Source organism: Macrobrachium rosenbergii, chromosome 17, assembly GCF_040412425.1.
Source record: "Macrobrachium rosenbergii isolate ZJJX-2024 chromosome 17, ASM4041242v1, whole genome shotgun sequence".
In the NCBI taxonomy this organism is placed as follows: Eukaryota; Metazoa; Arthropoda; class Malacostraca; order Decapoda; family Palaemonidae; genus Macrobrachium; species Macrobrachium rosenbergii.
The window spans coordinates 8846412-8858769 of record NC_089757.1 but is presented as its reverse complement, the minus strand read 5'-3'; the positions used below and the strand labels follow the sequence as shown (position 1 = coordinate 8858769).

The window sequence follows — 12358 nt, the reverse complement described above, 5'->3', positions numbered from 1 at the left end:
GAAAAAAAACCACTTTAATCTTCCTAGATAGTGACCACCAAGGGTTTCAACCCTGTATGTATCCATCTTCGCGGCGTGGTTAATACAACCCCGCTGGGGGTTACCGTAAAAGCATGAACAAAAGATTGTAAATTAATGTGACTTTTTTTTCCTAGCCGAAATTGTGACTTTTTTTCTGTGACTTTATTACCGGCCACCTGAAAATCACCCGACGAAGCGCCGCTACAGATCCGTATCATCGCGGCATAATAATTTTTTGATATAGTAATTTTTGATATTGCACTCGTTCGCTGACGGACAAATTACGTCCACCTGCTTAGCAATAGCACGAATGCAAAGATAGCTTACCTTGTCCCTCGTCCGAGAAATGACAGACATTTAGACCGTCTAAACTGTCTAATGGAGCTGCTAGCCTTGAACGTAATCGCCTCTCGGGCACTCGACACTTAACAGGAAGTTAAGAGCTCCTCCGATGCCTTTGGAAACAAGAACGGTTATCGCTAGGGGCTTGAGCTGTTTTAGGAAGCGACAGGAAAGTGATTTACACACACATACACACACACACATACACACACACACACACACACACACACACACACATATATATATATATATATATATATATATATATATATATATATATATATATATATATATATATATATATATATATATATATGTGTGTGTGTGTGTGTGTATATATATATATATTTCAGTATAGATATATATATATATATATATATATATATATATATATATATATATATATATATATATATATATATTAACTTTGTCACATACCCAATTGTTCTGTGCATTATTAGAATTACTAAAGGACCTCATTCAAACTGGATGGTATCTAATGGAGTATTTATTCAGAAAAAGTTACAAGCTTTCTTGGACAAACAGGCCACATTATCAAGTATCCGTACAGTGACCAGACACGTAGTCCAGCTGTATTTATATCCGTGCGCTGGGCACTTTTAATCCTATAATCGCCTGGCTCCTCCTGTGTGACCCCCACCCCCTCGTGACCTTGACCTTTCTCTGCCCCATTCTTCTTCCAAGTGTCCGTTTTCCTTGCGTTCTCTTGCGTTTTTCCTTCGCAGTAGTAAGGAAACGAAGGAAAAATGCAAGAAAACGCAAGGAAAACGGACACCTGGAAGAAGGGATCAGAGAAAGACCAAGATCACGAGGGGGTGGGGGTCACAAAGGAGGAGCCAGGCAATTATAGGATTAAAAGTACCCAGCACACAGATATAAATACAGCTGGACTATGCGTCTGGTCACTGGTACGGATACTTAATAATGTGGCCTGTTTGTCCAAGAAAGCTTGTAACGTTTTCTGACTAAATAATCCATCAGATACCATCCAGTTTGAATGAGGTCCTTTTAGTAATTAATATATATATATATATATATATATATATATATATATATATATATATATATATATATATATATATATATATATATATATATGTACATATACATATATATAATATAGTGAAGGCGTGAGTAAGAGACTACGTCTACAAAGTTACTGATATATTCAAACAACAAACAGACAGGTCAACTGCTCTTGTGAGTGGAAATGTAGTGCCTGACACAAGGCAAACAAAACAGAAGTCAGAGTACAACCAACTGCATTTTTTGGAGGCTGGAAAGATGTACATAAATCAATGTACAAGGGACAAATGAAGTCATGATACATATAGCTGGAATGCTGACATTGTAATGCTTGCGCTGAGAATGATACATTTAACATAACAATAATATGAATGAGAATATATGTACAAAGGATGTGTGACATCTGCTGAGTTTATTTTACACGTGCACTCGGAGTGTAGAGGTGCTTATTGTGAGGAGATTAGCAGGCCAGGTAAGATGGACGGTGTGTAGGTCTGTGTGGGATCCCCCCCTTGGAGAGGCCTACTGTTGTAGGCTGGTGTCTGGGAGGTATGCTGGCTTTAGGCGGTCTATGGCAACTCACGTAGTTCTGCTGTCCACTGTCTTTTGGTAGGTTTTATGTCTTCTCTGGATGATGTGGTATGATCCCGAGTAGGCTGGGGAGAGGGGGGGTTCTGTGTGTATCTACCTTTATGATCGCATATTTTGCGTTCTGCAGTTCGTTGGGGACGTACACTTTTCTGGCCATGTGGTAAGTTGTCTTGACCTGCATTATTCGTTCTAATGCTTTGCAGGTGTTGGATGGGGATGTTGGGCTTGTTGGATGTTGAAAGACGTCTGCTGGCAATGTTAATGATTGGCCGTACAGGGCTTCTGCTGGAGATGCACTGAATGTCGTGTGTGGTGACGTTCTCAGGCCCGGTAGGACCTAAGGTAACTCTTTGCTCTAGCTCCCATCCTGGCATCTAGCGGTGAGTGATGCTTTCAACGACCGGTGTAGCCTTTTCAATGATGCCGTTAGCTTCTGAGTTGTAGGCTGTCGTGTGTATTATCTTTGTCCCCAAACTGTCTGCTAGGGCATTCCATAAGGTGGACGTGAAATTTGTCCCCCTGTCGCCCATGATGATCTGTGGGACTCTGTGTCTGCTGACCCATTCCGACGTGAGCTATCACACAACTCTCTGCCATCTGTTGCTATATCGATATTGCTTCAGGCCACCTGGTATTTCTGTCGATGATGGTGAACAGGTGGTTTGTTTTTCTTCTATCTGGTCTGCCCCTTGATGAATTGTATGGGGAAGCTTTGCTTGTGGATGGGGGCAGCTGTCCCTCTGGGTTGCTGTCGAATTCCATGTTGGTTGACTGCTGGGACCGTCGTGTTGCTGCTGCTATGGGTTGCTTGGTGGGTTCTGCTGTGGGCCATGTGTACTGCATCAACCAGTTTTAGGAATTCTTCAATGGGCATGGTGGAGGCATTGTTCATGGACCCCACTGTTTCACAGGGCAGTTTTGTGAGGATGACCCAGAAAGGTTTATAACTCAAAATCAAACCCCCACCCCACGACAGACATACAAGCACAAACAAAATAAACGAAATTTTCGTTTTACGTCACCTTTTCCTTTGGTATTCTGGCTTTATTCTCATTTTTCACCTGACGCTTTACCTTTTCTTCTAGTGCTGCCAAAAGCATGATTAACCCACAGCAATAAACCCCCTATAACATCAATTTATGATCAGTATTTACGTGAATTTTGATCATAATTTATGATAATAATTGATATAATTGTTTATTGCCTTGATAAAATCTACATTGTAAACTTAAATCGATAATTTCTTTCCGTAGTAAGCGAAGCTGAGTCCAAGCATGCGTAGCAGTGGCTAAACGCGACACTTTCAGCCAGCAGAAACCGCTACCAAACTCTCTCTCTCTCTCAAGACATCACTCAAACACTTTGGAGCGAAATCTGTCTCTCCCTATGAGGTTTATTACAAAATTATTATCTGGAGAGAAGAACAACAATTTACAATGCAAAAAAGTGGAAGCGGTTGACGGTTGGAATTAATTATCGTGAGAATTGGCAAAAAACTTCACTGCATAGGGCAGATAAGTTTCTTTTCATGTTGCTTGGTACTGATTACCTGGAAGGTAATGACTGAAAATTCTAGATTAAAACTTTACAGGAAAGTAAATCATTACATTTGGAAATCTTTCCCTAAAGGTACTTGGAGGGTAAATGTATTAGATTCAAATAGGGATCAAATTAAGAAATGGCAACTACTGCACGTCGAATAGCTCGAAGTGCTCACAGCTTATACAATACATCATTTCATACTCTTTGCTAATGTAATCATATTTACTGTACAGTAAGGAATAGTATTCCTGTCATTTAGGAAAATAAAGTTATTGTTTATGGTTATATATTAGAACGATATATATTAATTTCTATCTTTTATTAATGCGTATTTATTCAAAACAATAATTAACCGATTGCCTATCATTCCTCCAAGAAGGGAAAGATTTTGTTTGATTCGTTATTACATTATTGTACGAATTGACCAAGTGTATTGATGCCGTACGTGTAATTTTATACACAATTCCACGTTAAGGAATGTGTCACTGTAAAAATAATAAGTCGTAATTTATTATATTACGTTCTAAACGCCCCTAAAACCAATATAAAAAATATGTATCACAAGTTGAAGTTAGCCGTATAGGAAAGTGTTTTGCTATTTTTTTTCTTAATATGATGACGGGGTGGAAGTCTAACTCTTGCAGCAATTCACTTAATAACAGGAAAGAAGTAAAAAAGAGTAACAGAGCATAGACTAAATATTTCTTATTAAAAAAATACTTCTATTCTCATACAGTATTAATGAGTTTAAATTAGAACTGAGGGGTTGGTTCAGTTTTTTTATGAATTAGACAGTGACATTTACTTTCATTATAGTAACACACATAAAAAGACATCACTGGCCTAGGCCTATACCAAACTGTCTGTGTCACATGGAAATAATGTTTTAGATTTTTATTGTATGATTTGGACTTATAATGGCTTACAAATAGCGTTGAAGGGTCTAACAGTGAAATTAATAAACCTATACATAATTTATTCATATGCTGATCAGAGCGCCTGAGATGCCTCCCAGATGAAATACAGAGACAAACTGTTACGAAACTGATGGGAAGATATTTAGATAATGCCATCAGTTCATCCGTTCTGGTGAGTGGACCGTCTCTGCCCACAAACTGTTGTCTACGCATAAGTTTTAACAGTAGTTTCAATGAACTGACAGAAGAAATGACAGGTAAACTTGATTGTGAATACACGGCCTTAGGGTATTGAATTCTATAATAGGAAAGGGTGTTTTGGGAGAGAGTGAGAAAGAGGGAGAGGAGGAGAAGAAGAGAGAGGAGAGGGGGTGTTAGGGAGGAGAATGTAAGAGAAAAAAAGAGAGAGACAGTTTATCGAAAGTCATTCAGAGTTTTTCTGGGCAGTGCCGGGTTAGTCAGCTAGTATATATGTATATATACATATATAAATATATATATATATATATATATATATATATATATATATATATATATATATATATATATATATATATATATATATATGATAATACTCAGAAAAACTAAGTGAAGATCATCTGTAAAATGAAACTTTGTATTTTGTTTATTTTTATAAAATTCATTTGTGGATGCAGTAACTTTGCAAAGGCAGATAAAAAAACAAATTTACAAAAGGGATTAAATCTCTTCCACTGTCCTTTCAAAAATGATCTTTCGTCCCGAAATTATTCTTAATACACTCACTCATACCTCTATTGCTATAACCTTGACTACTGCTTGATATGAAAAGCATTTGCAATATAACTTTAACAAATATTACGTTCTAAGGTCTGAAATCCTGAGACACAAATTAGAAAAAACATGCTAAATGACAACCTTTTCCGTCACTCTCCTCTGGAAAGACAACTATAGTTGAGGGCTGTCCTGTACGCTTAACTCGTGGTCTGCTAGTTATGCTACACAAGGTCTAGAGATATTCAGATAATAATAATGAAATGATAAATTCGGCAACCTCCGGCCCGCGGGTAACATCCAGCCCGCGAAGGATCTCATTCCGGCCGCCAAATTAACACCTGGACACTAATTATCTAACAGTTGTTACCTAGTTGAAGGCGTTGAGCGATCCTTATAGTGAATTTGGTATCATGGCCCTCCTCCAAGACACTGCATAGACGTCTGGCCCGCACTCTCAAAAAGTTTGCTAACCCGCTCTAGAACTTAATGCTACACCTCTTATCAACCAGGATTAGATTCCAGGGCGAAGCAGGATGTTTTAGGCTATTTCTATTAAGGCTCTGTTGACCTAAGCTGTAATGAGGTACGAGATAATAAGTCAACTGTGGCTGGAAGCAGCCAGGGTGGGATAAGGACATAGGGCAACAACAACATCCCAAAATAAGTTCTTGTAAAGCGAAGGCTAGCAACTTCTGTCTTCCTCCCCTCCCCATTATAAGGAAAAAAGCTGATAAATAAGAGATATCTATGCAGGATATAAATATACCTGTGCGTGTGCGCGCATACACAAGAGTATCACTTGGAGTACCAACTGGAGATAATGTTAGCTTCAATAATGAGAAGTTGATAGCATGAAACGTGACCTGAATCGTAACAGGACAGGACCTGAGATTGTAGTACAATATGTGCTTACAGCAGAGGTTGATAGTAAGAAAGTTACTTTGCTCACAGTATTGAAATAAACTGTACGGACATACAGCATAATACAATATTTCTACTGCCCGTGATACTGAAAAGTGACTTCAAGAATGAATCTTGAAAATCATGTTTTTAACATAGAAAATGTATTACTTTGTATTTGCTGAAAATTGTGTATGAATATCTATGAACCTTCAAAGTTTGAGCCGTTTAGGAATGCATTTAACACACAGTGACTATTTATGCTTATTTTACCCCCTGCCGAGGTAAAAAAAAAAAAAAAAACTTAGCTACTGTTGCATTCCCATGGTGTTTGAAGGGGTTGCTCATTTTGAACTATTTATCAACAATGCGTAACTTTCAGTAAAGGTAAATTTCGTTAGCAGGCATTTTCTCTGGTAATATCAACATACCTAAGCAAAATCAACATAATTCGCATCGTCAAGGTCCCGAGTTCCAAACATTTCCCTAATGAAGTCGTCACTAAGTCACGAACTATCGGCACGTGCGCCGTTAACCAACACAGAATATGAAATGTTCACACAATAAGATTAGTGTAACTTAAAATTGTACTACAATTAATAATTCACTTTAAATTTTAATGAAATGTTGCAATTACATACCATCCGATTAATGTATTATTCCAATAACAGTCTTTCTATAACGTAACTCACGAACTCACCAACAGATTTGGATTTCTGGCATTCTTATAACCCACTATCATTCCATTCTATGGGTTACCACATATAAAACTTCAAAGGGGTTGGTGAACCTCACATTTCTCTGTGGAATCCTGCAGTCTTTCATTCAAAAGTTTTTATACTGCTACTTTAGAGTTATACTGGACATTTATCTTTTAACTTTGACGCTTAGAAATATATGACAATGTTCTTATTCTTGTAGAACAATTGATAATTTCCTGTCCTCAGAATTATTTGTATCGCCCGAGAGCAATAGTGATTTTCACTATGCTATAGGATTGCTCTGATTGTGCAACAGTATCAAAATATAAAAGCGTTTTATCTACAGAATTGGATACCCTGTACTACAGTCTGCACACTAAACAACAGTTAGTTTCCTGGAAAATAGTTATTTGATGACACTAAATTAAATTTCTTTTCTTAAATTCTATGAAGATGCTTAAACCCTTATCATTACAAACTGAAGGCTCCCGGGCTCTGTGTCTTGAAATCGAACCAGTTCGGCATGCCAGGACATAAAAAAAATGAGAGTCCGAGAACTACATTACTTTGGGACTCCACCATTTTTTGTGGGACAATCACAATGTTTTCCATCGTCATTATAGATGAAATTTTCTCTATTTTAATGGTAAAGTTTTTTTTGAGATTTTTTATTTTATCAGTTTTTATATTTTGGGGAAGCGGGACGGAAGACATCTCAAAACATGCAAATAATGCAAACTATAAATGAGATCATTTGGGAAAAATGCAAAGCTTATGGAGGGAAATTATTGTAAAATCCTTTTATCTTACACAAGGTATAACTTACAAATTTCCTTTACAGTAAGACATTTCTTTATCTGAATTAATTACTAAGACTGAATACATAATTTTTGACCCTTCAAACGCTAAACAGGATTAATGTCGGCAGGAGGTCGTGAAAATTGCTTTGTACTATTTACGGATGCCCACAACACAATCATTAAGAGTCTTATAGATAAAACAAGTGAACAGTCAAAGTCACGGTTTCCACCACTTCCCTAATGAAGTCATCAATAACGCACATACGCCGTTAACCAATACTGAATATGAAATGTTCAAATGAGAAGACCAATTTAACTAAAAATTTTACCACAGTTAATAAATTATTTAAAATTGTAATGAAATGCTGTAGTTACATATCATCCCATTAATGTAAGTGTTCCCTTCTCAGTTTTTCTCTAACGTCACTCACAAATGCCTTTGGATTTCTGACCTCATTGTAACCCGCTGCTCCTAGCGCTAAATCATTCTAGGAATAACCCCATGCAAAACCTCTAAGAGGTTGGCGAACCTCAAGTAAAGCTCTTGTGATCAGTGCAATATGCAACGTCGTTTTGCTGGAGTCTTTCATTTTAAACTTTTGCTTACTACAACTTTAAAGTCATGCTTGACATTTATCTTTTAACTATGACGCATGGGAATATCTCAGCCCTCGATTTTAATTTCTTTCTTGTAGAGCAAATAATAATTCCTTTTCTCATAATTCATTTGTATAATCCTTGGACAGAGAGCAATTGTGATGGTCGTTATGCTACATGTTTGCTCTGGTATTAAAATACAAAGCTTTTAGTTTTCTGTAAAAGAAAACTGTTGTGCCGGCTTTGTCTGTCCGTCGGCACTTTTTTCTGTCCGCACTTTTTTCTGTCCTCACTTTTCTGTCCGCCCTCAGATTTTAAAAAGTACTGAGGCTAGAGGGCTGTAAATTGGTGTGTTGATCATCCACCCTCCATTCATCAAACATACCAAACTGCAGCCCTCTAGCCTCAGTAGTTTTTTTTTTTTTATTTCATTTAAGGTTAAAGTTAGCCATAATCGTGCTTCTGGCAGCTATATAGAATAGGCCACCACGGGGCCGTGGTGAAAGTTTCATGGGCCGCAGCTCACACAGCATTATACCAAAACCACCGAAAGATAGATCTATTTTCGGTGGCCTTGATTATACGCTGTAGCGGCTGTACAGAAAACTCGACTGAGCCGAAGAAACTTCTGTTCTGTGGCCCAAACAGTAAATAATAATTAGTTTTCTGAATGATGGTTACATGATGACCCTATATCAAATTTTGTTTAATATAAATTCTATGAAGACACTTATATCCCTATCATCACTGACTTATGGCTCCCGGACTCGAGTCTCGACTCCAACTCAGTTCGAAATGTCAGGACGTAAAAAAAGTTGAGAGATCATAAAGTCCATTAGTTTGGGACATCGTCGTCTTTTATGGGAAAATCACGATGTGTATTTCATTGTCATTGTAGACGTAGTTTCCCCTCGTCTGATGGAAATATTTTCTCGGGATTTTTAAAAATGTTTCAGTTTTCATAATTTGGGGCAGTTAGTGGGAAGTTTTCTAAAAGCGTTTATATAGTATATTTGTTTCGAATGAGATAATTTTCCATTAATGTGAGGCTTTCGAATGGAAACTGTTCTATATTTCTTTAATTTTACGTTTGACTTAATTTACAATACTCGTTTATAAATAAAAATTTCTTTCTCGAAATTAGATACCTAGGCTTCAGACACAATTTCTGACAACTTCAGACGCGCATGAGGCAGGAGAGTGAAAATTGTTTTACAAATTTTACAGATGCCTTGCTACAAAAATGCAGGTGTTTTTTCCTAGTATTAAATCTGAAATAAAATTGTTACAGGAAGTAATGGCTCGTTGGTATTTGCTCTCAGAACTGAAGCCTACCGAAGGTGGGTTTCTAAAACATTTTTACTTAACTATATGTTTTAAATCAAAGTGTTTGGTAGAGTAATAGGTTGATGGTAAATTTGTTCACATATTTCTAGATTCTACAAGAGGTGGAATTTCTGATTTACATTTATTTACCTTTTATTTTATTTTAACTTCATATAGAAGTTTTAACGTTTTGTCAAAGTAACCCTCTTCATGGAATGGAAGGAATTTCCCGCTCATTTTCTCACATAGCGATCATAGCGTCGTGCCATAAAGGATATCAGTTCAACTGTTGCTGGTAGACTTCATACCAGCTTCACGTTTTTTACTGTATCTTATTTTTTTTTTTTATGAAAGTTTGACATCAGTAGTCGACAGATCCAAGTGCCTGTTCGCGATATCCAGGTGTAAAATGAAAATGAACGGACAGGTTTAGTTGCCTAGACGTGATGAGCTTGCCTAGAAAGTTTGATCTTTCTGAGTCAAATGGTTCTTCAGATATATTAAGGAGACACAGGGTGTGCAGATAAAGTACCTTTCCTAGAGCAGAAGTTATGTCAAAATATTGGCAGTTTTAAGACTTTTGTGAATAATTTCTTTCAGCGGGGTGTTGTACTTCCAACCAGTTTAGGTCTGAACATGGGACCAACAAACATTGTCCCAAAATTCAGTGCCTAGGAACGTGCAATAGATTTTAGGAGTCCGGTTGAGCAGCAATTTGTTCACAGTGAGGCTAAGGAGCTAAGTGACTGCAGGAGTAAGGGATCAGGTCCATGACTGATGTACTAGAACTATGGCAAGTGAGTATCTATTCAACGTTGTGCTGGTAATAGTGGAAGTATTTTTAGACTCAAAGCTTCAGAATCTATTTAAGAAAATTAACTCCTAAAATTCTCATAACTTGAAGGCATATTTTATAGGTTTTGCACGTGCAAAGAATGTGGGGGCCTTTCACTGACTTTGTGGTGCAAGCGGTTTTCCCAATTTACGAAGAAGAAAAAAATTCTCTTGGGCTCTTCTTCCTTTCAATTCTATCGGAATTTTAAAGATTCCTTGGCCAGTTGATTTTCTATATAAATATTAAGATGCCAAAGAATTTTTCTTAAATTTGCCTGCATTCTAGCAGAGGGTATACAATTAAAATTAACACGGTTTTTGTACAGAGGCAGGAAGTGTAGTGCAAAATTTTTATTAAGGCCGAAGAAGCTGCGAAAAAGAAAGCATGACGCCATGGAAGTGGCTGCTCTGTAGCAAAATGGTGACATATTAGAATAACCGTATTTTTTTTTTTTTTTTCTCAATCACGGGCAAAATTACCCATGATTCTGCCGTTGATATGGTTAGTGAGCCTCAGCTAACCTGATAGTCAACATTTACGCATACATAGATGTGTATTACATCTTGATGGCTGGTTTGACCAAAATAAAAATATTTAACAAAATTGGGGAGCCAGCTTCGCCCTTTATTTATTTGTTTACTTATTTAATTATTATTATTATTATTATTATTATTATTATTATTATTATTATTATTATTATTATCACTACAGTATTTTAATTTCTATAATTTTCAAAAGGTTTCAGCAATGCCGACGAGGTCATCTTAATAAATTTAGCGGACACTAACCTGTATAGTAGTTTTTATAGATAAAAGAAATCCCCATGAGAGAAAAATAAAGCACAAACAAAAGATTACGATTATTAAAAGAAAATCAACAAGTGGCATTTATTCTGAATAAACCTAGCTAAAAGGTGGTTCAGCTACACGAAATATCAGTGGACATACTATCAACAACAGTAAAACAGTAATAGTTGTCCTTCACATTTTTATAAGATACAAAATCATAGAGGGTTTTGATTAGGAAATTTCTCTCTCTCTCTCTCTCTCTCTCTCTCTCTCTCTCTCTCTCTCTCTCTCTCTCTCTCTCTCTCTCTTTGTATATGCCTAGATATCGGTATCTGTTTTCCTGTGGCTATATGAATATGTATTTTTGTGAATGAATAAGTATAAAGTCATGCATTCGTAATGCATATTTACATGTTTCAGGTATAAGAGGTTATATAAATGTGCAAGTGTACTGAGCGATTTTATGAATTTCTGGTCTTTATTGCGTATTTATTGATTCATATATATATATATATATATATATATATATATATATATATATATATATATATATATATATATATATATATATATATATATATATATTTCATTGCCAGGTTTTACATTACAATATTTCCTGAATAAATATCCAGTAAAGGCTTTGACTGTTCTTGACATTTCTAACTAGTTTTACGCATTTTAAGCGTCGTTTTTGATGAGTATCTTTTAACTGTCGAAATGTTTCGTCTCTACTTAGTAAAGCTCTTGCTAATAAATTACGATAGTCAAAGTCCATGACGATGTAACTAAAGTTACACAGATATTAAAGAGGATTTTTTTTCAGTTACCATTATTATCTGCTCTATGGAATTCCTTAGAACATTGTAAGATATTTGGGGGAAGTGATGACTTAATAACATAATTGTGAATTATCAGACATCTCGAATATGTTAGAAAGCTTTTCAAATTCAGACTATAGATAAAGTATGATGAACGAGAAAATTCGTCAGGTTTAATCTCTAAAGAGAAATTAGCAACTATTCAAATATCTGACTGATTTGTGGAATTTAGGCTGCCAGGCCAAGCACTTCGGCACTTATGGGCAAATAGCGCTCAAGACAGTCAAAAGGGGGATTTGGAGTGGTTGGACAGCAAGATAAGGGGATCCAGATTATGATGTACAAGTGTCTAAAGGTGGAACTGGGAATAAACCTCA

At 36.4% G+C, this 12358-nt stretch overlaps 2 protein-coding genes across 4 annotated transcripts in view; one reads left to right on the top strand and one right to left on the bottom strand.

Moving 5' to 3' along the window:
• The window catches only part of LOC136847715 (insulin receptor-like), a 273218-nt gene that overhangs the window by 9202 nt on the left and 251658 nt on the right, over window positions 1–12358 (top strand). The window lies entirely within an intron of this gene.
• The window catches only part of LOC136847716 (transient receptor potential channel pyrexia-like), a 287431-nt gene that overhangs the window by 55830 nt on the left and 219243 nt on the right, over window positions 1–12358 (bottom strand). The gene's annotated exons all lie outside the window — the stretch shown is intronic.